The sequence below is a fragment of the Lissotriton helveticus genome, chromosome 11, assembly GCF_964261635.1.
Source record: "Lissotriton helveticus chromosome 11, aLisHel1.1, whole genome shotgun sequence".
Taxonomy (NCBI): domain Eukaryota; kingdom Metazoa; phylum Chordata; class Amphibia; order Caudata; family Salamandridae; genus Lissotriton; species Lissotriton helveticus.
In genome coordinates, this window is record NC_136072.1 from 1,039,174,926 (window position 1) to 1,039,190,882 (window position 15,957).

The following is a 15,957-nucleotide window of genomic DNA, read 5'->3' on the forward strand; positions in this document are numbered from 1 at the left end:
CACTTTGTATCCTTCAGCTGTGTGTCTCTGCTTACTTTTCATGTTCATGACTGACTTATTCGCTTCAGTTTCTTTATTACCTCTTTTACTCCTTCATCAGCAAGAATGTTGGCAATCTTCTTGTTATTGGTTTCTCCCACTACATCAATGAAATCATCAAATGTTTCTGTCCAGGCAGTCCATCTGTCACCAATTTTGGCTTTTTCGTAGTATTGAAGGGAGGCTGTGGTTTTAGGAATGCGGCAGCTTCATAACCTGTGGAACTTTCTTGTGTCGAGAACGGCACTAACTCCGGCAGCATCTGTTGCCTATTGTACTGGCATCTTCGTTAAGCACTAGCTGCGTGCTACCATCAGGGTCGTCGCGCCCACTCTCAGGTGGTGAGATGCTAGCTTCTTATTTAGCAGTGAGTAGCGGCTTTGTTTCTTGAAACGTCTTCTCCACCCTTCTCACCTCTTTGCATTGTATTTGTTTTATCATGCCCTTAGCGTTTTTCTGCATTAGAAATGTTTTCCGCTTTTAAAAACGTCTTCTCCACCCTTCTCACCTCTTTGCATTGTATTTGTTTTATCATGCCCTTAGCGTTTTTCTGTATTATAAATGTTTTCCGCTTTTAGCGCATATTTGCACTCACCTACCTTTGTCTGTAACATCGTCGTACAGTATGATTTATAGCTCAGTGTTGTGCGCAGTACCTCTGTCACTGTCTTACTAGCAGGTTTCTGGCAGAGTAAACTTCTCAGTGAGGCTTTTGTTATCTTCAAACACTTCACTCTGGCTGAAGTAGTGCTTTGACTCCACATGCGCCAAACGTCGATCTTCACTTCAACTGAGGCACGTGTGGCAAGCATGAGTAGTTTGCTGGACCACGCCAAACTCTCTGGGAGAGCACCGTTGCTCTCGGGTTACGTATCCCCTAACTCGCTGCCAGTTGTAGCATCCTCCCCAGCCTGGGAACTCTGAGCTTGTACTATAAGTCTTTATTCCGCTGCATGTAATTGTGAACCAACATTCTAAACATGAATTATATTCCCCCACACCTGAACACTTACATTACAGTTCTACAGGTTGATCAGGAACCAAAAGTGTCCAGTCATCACTGGCTCACAATAAGGCACTACAGTTTCTACCATGTGTACGCTGGTGCGGGCGTGGAAACACCTGAAATTATGTACTCGTTAACATATATATATAAATGACTCACACATTCCCAGAAATTAAATTGAAGGAAATAACATTTCAACGGTTAATTTGCATTGGAATATACCAGGTTTTCAACGCGAAAAGCTTCTTGTTAAATCAGGGGCTCCCGCCAAAATAGGCTGCCGGTAGGCATGTATGAATCCTGAACGTCGGATTGGCTTTGCCGATAGTGCGAGACATTACATTCACTTAACAAAAACAACACTAGTCTTGCGGCCCGAAATGATTAGTTAATTTGTAAAGGCAGGAATGCGGACGGGCAGCTTCTTTCAGATGCAGGAAACGGAAAGCAGCGCATCCCTGAGGAGAGCGAGAGAGCGGCGGGTTCCGGGAGCCCGCCCAGCTGTGGAGGCGAAGAGGCGGAGGGCGGCTCCGTGCAGGGGGCGTGTAGTATCCGCGGCCATCACAACCAGCGAGAGACCCGCGGAGGGCCAGCGCGCGGAGGTCTGTTTACCTGTGAGGGGAGTCCCTCGCGAGCTGCGGACACGTAAGGTGAGAGGTGGGGTCAACCGTCACTCTGTCCGGGCAGCTGCGCCGCGGAGGTCAACCGTCCCCGGAGCTCACCGTTGGACGTCCGCGGAACTCTGCGCCGCTGACCTGTCCTGCTGTAGCGCTGCGCCAACCGCAGGGGTCGCTAGACCACTGTCACTCCAGGGGGCGCTGGACTGCTGCGCAAATATCATATTTAGTGCGTCGGCTGGGGGGGGGGGGGGGGGGGGGGAGAGGCTCGTTTTCACCCACGCTTAAATAGACAGGAATAATCAGTGCTTTACGTGGGCCGGTACTCACCGGTACTGAGTACCCGCACTTCTTTTTTTTACCTCTCTGAGTACCGGCACTTCTCCGCAGTCCGCTGCCAAGGAGAGTACCGGTACTCTTCAAAGGTAGGCTCATTGTTGCTTTTGTTCACGCGCACGAACGAGGCTGTCTGACAGCCAAAGCACCTCTGTGGCCCAAGCGGAGCCACTTTCAAACTATTTAGCAGGGCTCATCTGCATCTTGTCCGGTGTTCACCACCACGCTGTGTTTGACATAGAAGGGTCCATTCAGGCCCTGCGCTGTCAATCACATTCACACCATGGTGTGTATTTGTGCACACTCTCTCTGAATCCAGGCATCCCTCTGACAGCAGCAATAGCCGAGGGGTGTAAATGGTCTTTATCCCACCTGAGTGTTTTATGTGACTTTCTGTCTGCTTGTGTATGGGTGTTTGCCTGCTCGTGTGCCCATGTTTGTGTGTGTGTGTAAGAGAAAAGCGAGTGAAAGAGAGAGAGAATCCAGACACTAGGGAGGGATTTTAAAGGACATTCTGAAAAGCTTTGTGTGAGCATTGTTGCTGTGAGTGCGCAATCCAGAATATATAAGTATTCCACCACATAGTAGAAGTGTCTTATATGTCTTGTCCTTAGCACCGTCCACTGGCTACACTCATAGCTCATTTTAAGAGTACCTGCACTTATTTTTTCCCATTTAAAACAGGATAGTGGTGTAGCGGTCATCTCACCGTATGTAGCGCCTACATGGGAATTAATTTAAGTAGCTGCATACATCCTATACTTCATGCTTAAGCGCAGTTGCACGTTCGCCGCCACAAGAGTGAAGCCCGCATCTCAGGCCCCCCTTTAAAAACAAGCATTTACAATGCAATAGGTCTCGCATTTACACGAGTTTGAGCTATTGACATTGTAAATGACAATACCTTTTATTTTTGTTTTTGTTTTTAAAACATAAATAAAAGGCATTGTAATTTACAATGCTAATAGTGTAAACTCACGTAAATGCGAGACCTATTGCATTGCAAATGCTTGTTTTCAAAGTTGATGCCGGAGCAATTGCATAATCACAATGAAAACATGAACAATCATCCACCAAAGCACATACTCAAGTCAGCTGTCAGATACTTCAGTCAGAGGGGTACAAAAAAAATGTTGGCAGGGTTTGCTAGTAGCAAGAGAGTAGAAATGATTCGCTCACGTATCACTAAATGGCTCACTCACTAAACATTTCTTGATTTGTGAACAATCTTCTCAGCAGACCTCGTTAAAACCTCAATCAACCAATCAGGGGTGAGTTCCCACACTTATTGTTTTTACCCTCGTGCTTCACACAAAGGTCAGGCGATGCCAGGGCTCTCTATTACAAGTTGGAATCTGGCACAGGGGAGAAACGCACACAGTACTCAGGTGCCTGGCCTGTCGTCGTCTCTACTGAGGGGCAAAACCAGCTTCTAGCTTTCCTTTTCAAAAACAAACATGAACCGAATGAGCAACGGGCCAGTCTTTTATATAGCGCGGACTTTACCTGGGCTCCGACGTGCTGGTATCCGGGACGCTGTCTCCCCACTGCACTTAGCAATGCCTCTGCGGCCGCCGACGCTTGTTTTTTTTTGCGATACATCATAATAGCAACACAGACAAGAAAAGCTCTACTCTAAAGATTAACTGGTGGAAGGGTGTAGAGACAAAGACATAAAAGAAGGACTAGACAAAGGTAAACATGACGCAGTTAAAAATGACAACGGACCAGAGAGGGAGCATGTCTGCAAGGAGTTCTGCCTCCTGATTGGCTGTTTAAATAGAAACCTGTGGTGAGGAGCCGACGCGGGAATCGAAACTAGTGGTGCGCGCGCACACCAGAGGAGCGGGGCAAGGGAGCGCGAAGACGCCGAGACGAGGTAGGGGATGTGTGTGTAAGTGCCGGGGGTTCTCTGCTATGTGTGTGCGTGCGTGTGTGTATGCGGGCGTGTGTGTATGCGGGAGGGGAGGGGGTTCTGTATGTATGTATGTGTGTGTGTATGGGGGGGGCTGTATGTGTGTTGTGAAGAGCCTGCCGGAATCGGAGCGCGTGACCTGATCCTGGCAGGCTGCTGCTGCGTGCTTGCTGCTGCGTGCGCGTGACAGTCTGTTGTCCTCTCCGGCTCCCCTTGAGTCCTTGAAAGCCGGAATGATGACAATAGTCTCGCTCTGCGACTGCAGGCCTTTGGCCTGCAATCGCAGGGCGAGACCTAAAAATGGGTGGGGGGTGTTTTATGTTGACGAGTTAGAGCCATCCTTTATACTCTAACCAATGAACAACAGACTATTTGTCTACGGGACTGCCCGGTGATAGGAAAGCACTATAGAAGTGGTACAGCACAGTTGAGTGCCTAGAGGGGTAGTTTCTACCGCAGTGCACACACAAAATCTCAACTGTCGCCAGGGTCCAGGAGTCCACAAGTATTTTTGATAGAAAGTTAAAGTTTCAACAGAAAGGTTTTCCAAGTTTGACGCTCCATTAAATTCAGTGGCGCCGTAAGGATGAGCATGACTGTGAGTCAAGATGTGAGATCATACTGAGAGAACGAAGAATATGTATGTGCGCCTAGAAGCGAAGTGATTTCAGCTACAGCCACTATGCAGTCAATCAGTATTTCATTGAAATTATTTAAAATTGATGGTCAGCCAGTGACTGAATGCAGTGTCCGGACTAAACTTTTTTTGCAGGGTAACTTTCTAAAATGATACATTAGTAATCCTGATGAGTGTGTTTGAGGGTGTATCCTATAAACCTCTATGAGAAGAGTGTTTCACTGTAAGCGAAATTAACACAGCAACAAGGTTTGAGCACTTCTGTGACTTGTACACATGAATACAGTCTATAGAACAACAAACGTCAGCTGTAGTGTAAAAAAGTAACATCTTAAATTCTATAGTTGGATGTAGTTGAAACAGACCACGTGCAATTTCCACTTTGTGCTTGATGCATAGAAATATCCAAACGAGAAGATATATAATGTGTGTGTGTATATATGTATGTGTGTGTGTATAGAGAAAAAGAGAGACAAAAACACCATTGCAGAGCTCAAAAGAAGCTGTGCTCCATTAAGTGCGTGTTTTGCCAAGTTTGGGGCTTGTTTAGTGAGAGAATTCTGCCCATTCTTGAGCTTTCATTTAAACCTATTACATATCATCTTCCCAGTTGATTCAAAAGGGCTGGAATGCAAACTCATTCCGTGTTGAGGCCCGTCCATAAATGTGACCCAGGCAGTCGCCAAGGGAGACAAATTTGAGGAAAACACGGTACAAATTAAAAATAAGATCAAATCGAGGGCATATATTGAATGGCCCATCTACTATGTCAATTCTTGTGAGTCAATTTAGGGCCCTCCCCCCTTTGCCTTTAAGGGCCTTAGCCGAGGAGGTGCCCCTAGGGATACAGTAGAATAGTTGTTACTATCGCCCTCCAATATTTTATTTTCCTATATCCCTTTGCCCTTGTAATATTTGTAGCCTAGTTATCTGTAATTAACATTTATTGATTTTTATAAGGTGGGCACATAGTCGATAGTGCCTGGCATACTTACATGGATCCGACTTTGTCTTCACAATCCTTCATATGCGAGAGAGTTAGACACCTTTGTTATTTACAGATTAACCAAATCCTTTGTTCAGATTACATAGCGTACATTTTCGTTACCACCTCGTCACTCTTTCTTTGTCACAGGAATATATATCAAGCAGATAAGAGCAGAATTTGATCAACCACATAATCGAAAAAATGAGGAAGCACACCAGTGTTTCATAATATGCAAAATATTTTAGAGTTTCACAACTGAGAATAGCCGTTCCAAACTCTGCGAAGGAAACATCTGAAGTCTGACGTTAGAATATAGGTACCAGAAGTTGTCCCAGTCACTGCTCTATTGCTAACAGACATCAGTACGGCCACGAAACACCTGAGGCAAACAAACCGGCACCTGCTCATATGCCAACACAGTTGTCTCTCACACACCCTTCTATTCAGTGTAGCCAAAGAATGCTTCTTTAGGCCTGTGCCGTGCACCAAAAACTACTAAGAGGTGGGTCGGAGGAACAAAAACTGCTGCTCACTCCGGGACGGTGAGCACCCCGTTCCCCCTCCCTCCACCGCTACAATTCTGTTTTTTTTGCGCAGGGTGGACGGAGAAGGCTTCCTCTCTGAGCTCATCAAAAGAGGACGTTGAAGAGAAAAATTAAAGTTGCTATTTAGTTCATGTTATATATGGACCGCCCATCTGCTATCTTAGTAGATACAGTAGTTGTTCCTCATGAGAACCCCGGGTGCAGATATGGTGCGGAATAAGGTGCAGATGGAAGTCAGGAAACACCTTGGCTTAAACGAGGGCGAAGGAAGGGCCTTGGAGCATTGCAAACAGAAGAAAGTGCAGATAGGCAGTAGCAATCTCAATTGGGCTTTGTCCAAATGGAGACCTAGTGTTAATGAGCAATATGAACTACTTATGGCCAGCTGGTAGATATCACTCTTTTCTATGCAGTGGTAGGTAGAAGCCTATTGGGTGCTTTTGTAGCCAATCGAGGCCTTTGAAAACCGAGAAGGAAATGGTAGGTGGAGCTTAAATGAGAAAATAAAAGCCTACTTGTTCAAAATATATGGGGCTGGACCATGTTTTTATTGCTCGACCCACAACCGTTCAATAACATTTGAGTTCCAGTTATTTAAAAATGGGGCAAACGCATGATAGATTTTCTTACTTGGAAATCAACTACTAAAGACAGATAAGTCTGAATACATCGCGAATTTGACCCTCTCCATTGCCGTCGTAAATGTTGAAAAATGGCCTAACATTGTGGACAGTTAGTAGGAAAATGAGGAGAGAGACACAGCTGTTGTGACGTCTCTTCCAAGGTAGGTATACGGAGACCTCTCTCTTGGTACTGCTTGTTTGTTGGGTAAGTATTTGTCCAAGTACTCTGCGACCTCACGTTTGTTGCAGATTATTCTAAGTTTACATTGCATACTGGCACAGCCACACCTTAAATTCAGGGTAATAGCACATCAATAGGAAAACCATGTAATAGCAAGGCTCACAGTAATTCACAGTTGGTATCCATCTTATCTTGACCTCTACCACTTGTAGGGCTGTGTTGATCGTTGAGGAAGACTAGGAGACATTCCCAACAATCAGGTGAAAGCCAACGACACAGAAGCCAGCAAAATTAGAGTAAGGAAGCAATAAAATAGAACAGCAACAACCTGACTAACTGAGCAGGTATAATCAGTACCGAAGGGGGTAAAGGAACGGGAGAACAAACCCAACATGACAGAGAGACCATTTTCTGAACTGGAGCGGTGTTGAATACACCTTAGCAAGATGCAAATGTCCAGTCATGGTTTGTCTGCTCTACAAGCCCTCTTATGTAGGTGTTCAAATGATGACTTGAACGGCCACCCTTCCAGAACCACTGACTGCCTCGAAATGCTAGACTGCTAACCTATGTCAAAGGTGCCATCTTCTTATAGCCCTCAATTTCCAGGTTTTCCTACTCCGCACAAGAGCTTGACCCTTCTTAATCCTGGCCCATAGAGGAACCACTGTGTTTACTTTTAAGGTCCAGATTGGTACAGAAATCCCTGGTTTGTTTCCACACTGAGGTTTTGAGTATTTGTATAGGGCAGTTGACACCCAAGGGTTTCTTGGTGCTGGATTCAATAGAATCTCATCCCCTCTTCACCTTGTGATGCAGCAATCAGGACATCTCACTGCAGATAATCCCTGTGTTCCCAGAATAAGATTTTTGAATCCTCCTCAGTTGCTGACTAAAGTGACCAGAAATCTTGGAAAAAGGATGTGTTTATTGTGAATGGTCTCCACTCGCTCTAATAGAAAAATTGAGGGAATGATCGGAAATGTACAATAACTTTAGCCTGGTGGTATGTGAAGTTGACAAAAAGAGGCAGTTAACACTCTCTTTAAGTAGGAGAAACTGCTTAATTAAGTCTTTTATTTGGTGTTATTTTTCCAGAGGTTTCTGGTGGACACCAGCACACTTTTCCAAGATTTGCTGGTGTGTGGAGTTATCCTCTAGATCTCTTTCCACCGACAAAGATGTATTTCAATGTGTGAACCCCAAACTATACACAGAAAACAAACAAGTAGTGGCTAGGTCAGTAAGCCTGACGTTAATGTATGTAAACTGAAAATGTAAAATGCAGTGTCTCCATGCATAACCATATTAAAACCAGATGTTTTGGCTTTTCCATTACTTGTTTTATTTAAAGCAGCTGGATCGTACTCTGTGCATGTAGAGGTTTGTCAACATGTGTTTCACACACATTTCCTGACTAAAGCACACTTTAAAAGCCTTCTGCCGAGAAAACGCAAAAACATTGCTTTTCATATACATTGCACGTTTTTAGAAAAATAATTTAATATATGTTGAATCTTTGTATTTTTGAGATACAAAATAGTTCTTCATGCATTGCTACGTAATGTACGTCACAAGAGACCGAATAATACATCAAACACTCAATAGCGTGAGGTTGGAGAGGAATATATTTTTGGGTGGAGTCAAAGCACACATTTTGCATATTTTTAATCATTTATAGCAATACACATTGCTGCCTGTCAGGCCAGACATGAAATGGCAAAAATCATATGTAGAGGAACTGAGGTTATTATCCATGTTCATTAATAGTAAGCACTCAGTCTTACAAATGGAGACTTACAAAACAGGGTTACCTCAATGTACTTACTCTCCCTTCAGGGAGACGTAAAGATGGTGAAGTTACCCTTACTTACTGTCTACCAGATAGATAGATACATTTATTTCAGTTAATAAAACACATGAAATATTACACCGATAAAAACGTTCAAAGAACATAATTCTGCTGAAATCAGGTTTTGAAAGTTTCCTTGAGCATCACCGGAGTTCCGTCTACCAAATTAAAGCTGTGACAAGTCAGGGCGGCAACGTTCTATTGTCATCCTCTTTAGAGAGGCATGTTTTTTTCTGTAAAACAAACACGTGGTGGACTGCTTAGAGTATAGTAGTGTTTTTGGTTAGTCATCGCATAAGATGGTCATGCAAGTGCTCCCACTCACTTTGAAGAACCGGGTTATTTAAGACCAGGCGGCGCCAGGGGCACGCCCAAAGTCTTCGGGTATCACCTGTCTTAGAATACAGAGACACGGAAACTTCATGGTGGCGTCAAAGATCGAATTTATTGGCTGCAGCCAGTAACAGAAGTCCTAGAAGTCAACACGGTATGAGTTCTCAGGAGACTGCTCAATTTTACAAAGCAAGTCATCCCTTTTTATGCCAAAAATCACATTCAAGACAAATACCTTACATTTACAAACTGTCCAATCACATGTATCCACAACAGAGGTATCGCATGGCGGTAAAACCCACTTTTCAGTTGCACAGCCCATGATCAATCATTGGTCAAACCCAACATTCTTCAGACAGGTCGAACGAACCCATAATATAAAAGGGCACATCCCCATCGTAAATAGACCATAAAGAAAGGAGCAGAAACAGGTGAGAGTAGGATAAGACATATTTGTGTGCAATAAAGTTTTACAATGTCCTGTGCTTTGATCCTCAATCTTGATCAGCTACTGGGAAAGGAACTGGCCTAACAAGTTTGGCTTCAGGCAAGAGGGTCAGTTCGCTCAGGTCATTCAGAAGTCAGCTAAAGTGTACGTGTGCTAAAGACTCATTCGGCCGTAGTCATCGGCCTATGTGAGGGCAACCACAAAATGGTTGCCATACACAAAATGGAACCCAAGGGTTCAGAACGAAATCCCCAAATACGTAGTGAATCCATCTGTCTAACGTGACGAAAACACTCATACTTGCCGTACTAACTAGTTACGGTTCGCTAATATCAAATTCGTAGCGAAACCATGACCTTTATGAAACGGGTTCAGAATTCACGGAACCTCAACTTTCTCTTCTTTCTTCCCCTTTTTTTCTCACACAAAAAGACGTGGGAAGTTTTATTTCTGTCATTTTTCGGAGATTCGAATTCTAGGCTTCCCAAAAATGCAGGAAAGTGACGCCGACTACTTTACTACACATTTATATTTAACACATCCCACTGGAAGGTTAAGGCCAATAGAGATTTTTTTAGGCACACAGACTAGAAAGCACTACAGAGTCTCCATATAAACCAGGGGAAAACCGTATGTGCCACTGTCAAAAACTTAACCGGGTAACAGCCCAACCACCACTAATGCACCTAATTTCCTGAAGGTGGAAATCTACTATGCACACATTGCCAAAGTGTACGGACTTGGGTGTGGGGTTGTAACCCAACCACCACTAAGTATTTTGACAGAAAATATCTGCAGATTCCCAACTGTAATTACTTGATGCACAAAGCAGTCGTTCCTACTCCCTGGCCCAGGGAAGTACAGCCATGTTTGCACGTCAAAATCCTGCTTCTGAAGGGTGAGCCCAAGCGCTGTTCTGGTGAGGCATCCACATTGCCACTCCAGACAAAACCCCAGGGGGAAGGTTCTAAATTATCACTTCCATGGGCAGTTTGGAAAGAATAACCCTATTATCACTCGTATTCAATAAAGAAAGCCCATCTTAATTCCACTAAGCTACATCTGGGTCTGTGTCACACTGAGCATACGCTCTCTGTAGGAGCCCTTGCATCTAACATCTGTAGGAGTCTTCACATTTACATGGTGCTATCAGTCAGTCTGAAAGCTTAGTGAGGTGTTGACTTTTGACACTTAAGAGCTGATTACGATGTCAGTACGAAAGCCTCTGACCGCTAGTCAGAAGCTTTCTGACCGTGGTCGGAGGCTTTCTGACCGGCACGGTCGGTTTACGGTCTGACCACCCTTTTATGATGTTGACGGTCGGAACGTAAACCGCCCGGTCATTCTGACTCTGTTTCGACCGGCTCTTGGAGGATTCTTGCCAGTCAGAACCGCACCGGAATCCCCTAGTGACGGGGTTTCCGCCGTCTGGATTACAATGTCTATTTGCCACAGCCTTTCCGTACCAACCTTTGACACCTAAAGGCTGTCAGAAAGCAACTGTGGGTGCCCATAGCAAGGCCCCCTTGCCTCCGTGGTCTACAGTTGGTGGTCAAGGGGGTACCTAGGGTACCCCCTCTAAAACACTGCTCTGTGTGGTGTGGCAGGCACCATCTGCCTGCCTCAGGGTGCAAGGTTTTACACACACCCCAATTTCTCTATAGGAGCCTGTATTACAGCAGAGATGGTGTCGGTCGGAGGCAAATCTGACCAACATCGTAATAAGTGCCTTAGTCTCTCTGGGCTTAGACTACCTTCTCCATATCTGTGCAATCTCTTAGATAGCTGTGGACCAAGTCGAAGCTGCTTGAGCCTATATTACAAATAAGATGGACACAATGAGCTTTCTGCACTGCTTTGTTAGAATGTTAATTTTTTATTTTTTAGTGCACACAGGCGTTTTAACACCTGCCATTCTGGAGTAGGTTGACTGTAATTCATCAAGAACGTTTTAGATTAATACATGAGAATGGCAGCTGATACCTATGGTACTCTATTTTAGGGGAATTCTTGGACGGATCAAGGACTCAAAATGACAGTAGCATGAGGTTAAGAATAATCCCTGCATTACTTAAATATGGCACCGATTTCAAGAAATGCATTTATCCATTGTGCACTAATGCCAGCTCCTGTTGATTATCCTTCAGAATGTTTATCTTTCAATATACATCTAACAATCAAGATCTGCTGAAAATGTGGTAATTGTTGACTTTGAATATAATAAGAAATCTTTCAACTTTGAGGTTGAAACTGTTATCTTATGTGGTTATCGCTTCTCAGAAACTGTTAATTACAGTCTTTTATCAATTCAGTAGCCGCTAAGTGCTTCCGGTGACATAAGTATTACTAAACTTGGACTTCAGACTTGCAGATATGAGGATAGCTGCCAGTTTCGAGAAAGTACTGTTAAATTACTAAAAAAAGGTACCCCAGTAAGAGTGGGAACATATCAGGTTGCACACTTTATGTGATTGTGACAAGGTTGTTTTACAAATGTATTGTGTGTAATCACTGAACTTTATATTGATCCTGTGAGGTGGGCTGTCTCACTCACTCCCTTGCCTTTTTTCAGATATGCAAGATTGCTTGTAATGCATGATTGCTTTTGAAGGCTATGATGCGAGGTGGGGTGTCTGACTCGGTCACTTGCCTTTTTGCAGATATGCTAGATTACTTGTATTGTATGATTGATTTTGAAGGCTATGCTACGTTTAAAACCCTCAGACATCAACAATCAGCCTAGCTACTCTCCTCCCCCCTAAATGTATCCAGGAGTTTCGCAAACCTCAGAAGCAAAGGAGTTCAGCGTGAATTTAAAAGATTTCAATACCACGTGGCTCCAAGCAAATCTTTTCTGGGTCTACTCCCTCTTCCCTCTCCCTGAGGATCTCAGAGGCCAGGAAAACATAGCCCCGTCCCGAAAAGAACCGAAAACCCTTATGTTGACTGTTAAACTCTCACCTAAGCATTTCAATACTATGTCTTCCTTCTTCAACAACAGGTGGAAGGCAATTTGATTCTGTCAACCGAGATGCCTTACTTTTCTACTCCTCTCTTTTCCCTGGTACCCTTTACCATGCAGCATGAACTCAAGAGTTTTTCAAGTGCCTCTCGATGTTTCTTTGATTTATTATTAGATACCTTGGTCTCGTGTTTTCTTAAATGTAAGGTGCTCTGATACCCCATGGGGAAAAGCGCTATATTAATATCAGAATTAAATGTAAGTGAAAAAGTACCATACAATATCATTTCATAGCAGCCCACTGAGACTTTGGTACACCAGGCACACAAACGTGCAGATCAGCACAGTTAAAAACTAATATAAATTAAATGCATGCAACTTTTTTTTCACAGTCATAGCTTAATAAAAGACAATTTATTTTTTCTTTCTATTGGCCTTTTCCTGTGTGTTCTCAAATTTCCAAAATATTACACCGTTATTTTAAAAACTAAAGCTGGGATCTTTATTTTAATGCATTTTAATGGTTCTTTAAAATTATGTAGGACATATGAGATGCTTCAAGTCAACATTAGAAAATCAGAGAAGGTAGGGAAAATGTGTTTGAGGATTGAGGTTATTTTGTTGTCAGCAGGCACAATAGAAGCCAATGCCCCAATGATGACTTATGTAAGGTAAGATAGCATAAGTACAAGAGCCTGTATCCGAGTTGGCAGCAGTGCTAGATTCTGATGTACCATAGAGAGCATGTACAGTTGACCAGAGGAGGAGACTCTTGTCCAAATAATATTTCAGGTTGCTAAAGTCCTGATAGCTTTTGGTTCAATGTGATTTATGACTTCTTCATCAGGTATGTGTCTGAGGATGTAGGTTAGATATGATTTGAAATGTAATAGAATTTCTTGTCATGGAAACAAGTTTAAAGTTGTTGCTTTCTTATCACTTACAAAGTTTTCGATCCTTTTTACATATCACATCCAATTCGAGTACGTGGAAATTCAACAACTTTTCGCAAGGAAGGCAATTTGTAAGACACAGGAAGCCAGAATGTCAGGGACTCTGATTCGATAGAAATATATGTGCATGCGTAGGGATAATGATATTTTTCTCACATTGACCTGGTTCATAACATTTTGTAGTCACTTACTTTGGCGGTGGTCAGATAGTTTCTTAGGTGACAAGGCAGTGATCCTGTCTTGACATTTATACCTTTTTAAGCCCAGGCTGTTTTTTCTACCAGAAACTAAGACATTGCTGACATTTTTGCATATTGTTCAGTGAAATGAGCGACCACTTCCTTCTCAGGATAGCAACATTGAAGTTGTGCGTAAAAGCACTTCTGTTTGGGACACACTGGGCCTATTTCCCTGATAAAAGTAAACTTAGAGGCAGAGATTCACATATCCGCCCAAGCATACTTTTTATGGTCTGACTTGACCGTGCAGCTGTCACCAGTAACCTTTGTGAGTATTACCAGGAGAGTGGCTCTGGCTCTGCCTACTTACTGGGAGTACATGTTTTTTATTGGTCAGAAGGTGTGTACTTCCAGAAGAAAGTGCTTGACCTCCATTCTGCTGTGATCATTTTGTTTATTTATCCCTCTGCCTGAGCTTGCACTTTAAGGGTCACACACATGACATTGAAATGCTATTAAAGTGTCTTGGATAACAAGATCATTTTTTTTCACTGGCAGCAGCACAAGTGGGAGGAGTGTAGTCCTTAACCTACATGGATTTTTAGGTCTGGCTTTAAAGTGAACTTTCACCTGACGTTTTAACCTATATCCATATTTTTCTGCAGTTCTTTGCTTCCACACAAATAAATATCCACTCCTATGCTATTTACTTGTAATGCTTTACATTATCATACACCATTCCTTTAATGCCAGACCTATTGGCATTGCCAATGCTTGTTGGAGTTGCTCTATTAATAAACTTTTCCAGAATTAGGCCAGGAAAGCTGCACCCGCAGCTGGTTGCCAGGCAGACAATTGGGAATATTATGTGATGGTTCCCATGGTGTCCTGCTGTGCAAAATTCTACATAGTAAAGAATTCTTCAAAAGAGGTATGGAGCGCTTTTTTTCCTCCATGGGGATTTTCTTTTTCCTGTGGAGAAATTCTTACCCGCATGCCCCCCTCCCCAAATTGATGGTGAGCCTCTGCCCTACATGTACGACTATTTTCAGGTTGGGAAAGTGTTAGATGGAAGTTTGAGTATGACCACAAACATAGGGTTGCAGAGTTTCTCAAACCACCAAGCAAATCATGCCCCATTCCCTCTCCTGGGAATTTGACTTTAGATTTTTGCACTGCACTCGTGATAGAGAAATCCGCAGTGGTATTTCCATTTCCTGCAGGCAGTAATGCTTTTGTGAATTCCTGGCAACCTTAAATGGAGGTATTTTCTGCTGAACATACCTTTGTGAAATGGCCCACTGTATTTTTGCATACAGGCACTCATTTATCACATTTATACTCCTTTCACAAAGGACTGAGTATACTTTAGTTTAAAATTAATGGTGATCATTTTAAACGTGTACGTTTGAACGAGTAGAAATGCAGTTTCATGCAGCGTGCAACATATAGTTAACATTCAAACCTAGAGTATCTTGATTTTTTTTCAAAGCAGTTTTTATAGACGAAGCTCTGAACAGGTTTATTGATTTTCATGAATGATTTATGTGTTCGTTTGATTTTTTTAAATAGGCCTTTTTTCAAAATGTCTTCTGCAGTCAGCAATTGTCAACACTGCTACATCTATTAAACGCAAGTTTAGAAGATTACAAACATTTTGGTTGTTTTTAACCTTTGCATATCCCCATTTAGATACATGTAGTTATTTTAAAAATCTGGCATGAATCCGGCCCTCCAGGACCGGTTTGGAGAATCCTGGTCTAATTTTTGGACGTTAGTAAAACGTGTTCAAAATACAATAACAGAGATCATTTTTTCTTTTGCCTGAAAATGCACTCCTTTCGTTTTTAAATCATTTTTCTTGTAATTGGGTTTTAGAGGTAGTACATACATTAACTATAAAGATACTAAAAGCCAACCCTAGTCAAAAAACAAATGGATGCTTAAGACCGCAAGCTCACCTCGTGTGAGATCACTTCTCTTCCTGGGCGACGAGTGTGTAGCTGCCATACCACACAAGGACAAAGGTAAACTACAACAGGTGAAAAGCCTGTGGCCCTTTAGTGTAGCGGATGCAACACTTGGACTCAGCTAAAGACCGTGTTCTCAAATTGATTCTTCAAGTGTCATTTCACTCACTTATGTGATACATCAATGTATTGTAGTTCTTGCATGGATACAGTCCTTAAAATTGAAACCGAGCAGTGAAGATGTTCACTATTCCAGAGGACCTGTCTGCTCTTGAGAAGTGCAGACCCACTTCCATTATAAGTATTTCAGTCCTGATGAGAAGTGATGGCACGCTTGCTTTGAAATAAGGAAAGTGCAAGCACTCGGTACCTT

At 43.0% G+C, this 15,957-nt stretch overlaps 1 protein-coding gene across 2 annotated transcripts in view; it reads left to right on the forward strand.

The window, feature by feature from the left end:
• The first annotated feature begins 1,484 nt into the window (after nucleotides 1–1,484).
• The window catches only part of HVCN1 (hydrogen voltage gated channel 1), a 183,682-nt gene continuing 169,209 nt past the window's right edge, over nucleotides 1,485–15,957 (forward strand). The window contains exon 1 of one of the 2 annotated variants that reach the window (XM_078667476.1): nucleotides 1,485–1,695. The gene's annotated coding sequence lies outside the window, so the exon portion shown is untranslated. The remainder of the gene's footprint in view (nucleotides 1,696–15,957) is intronic. The other variant, XM_078667478.1, reaches the window with a different exon arrangement.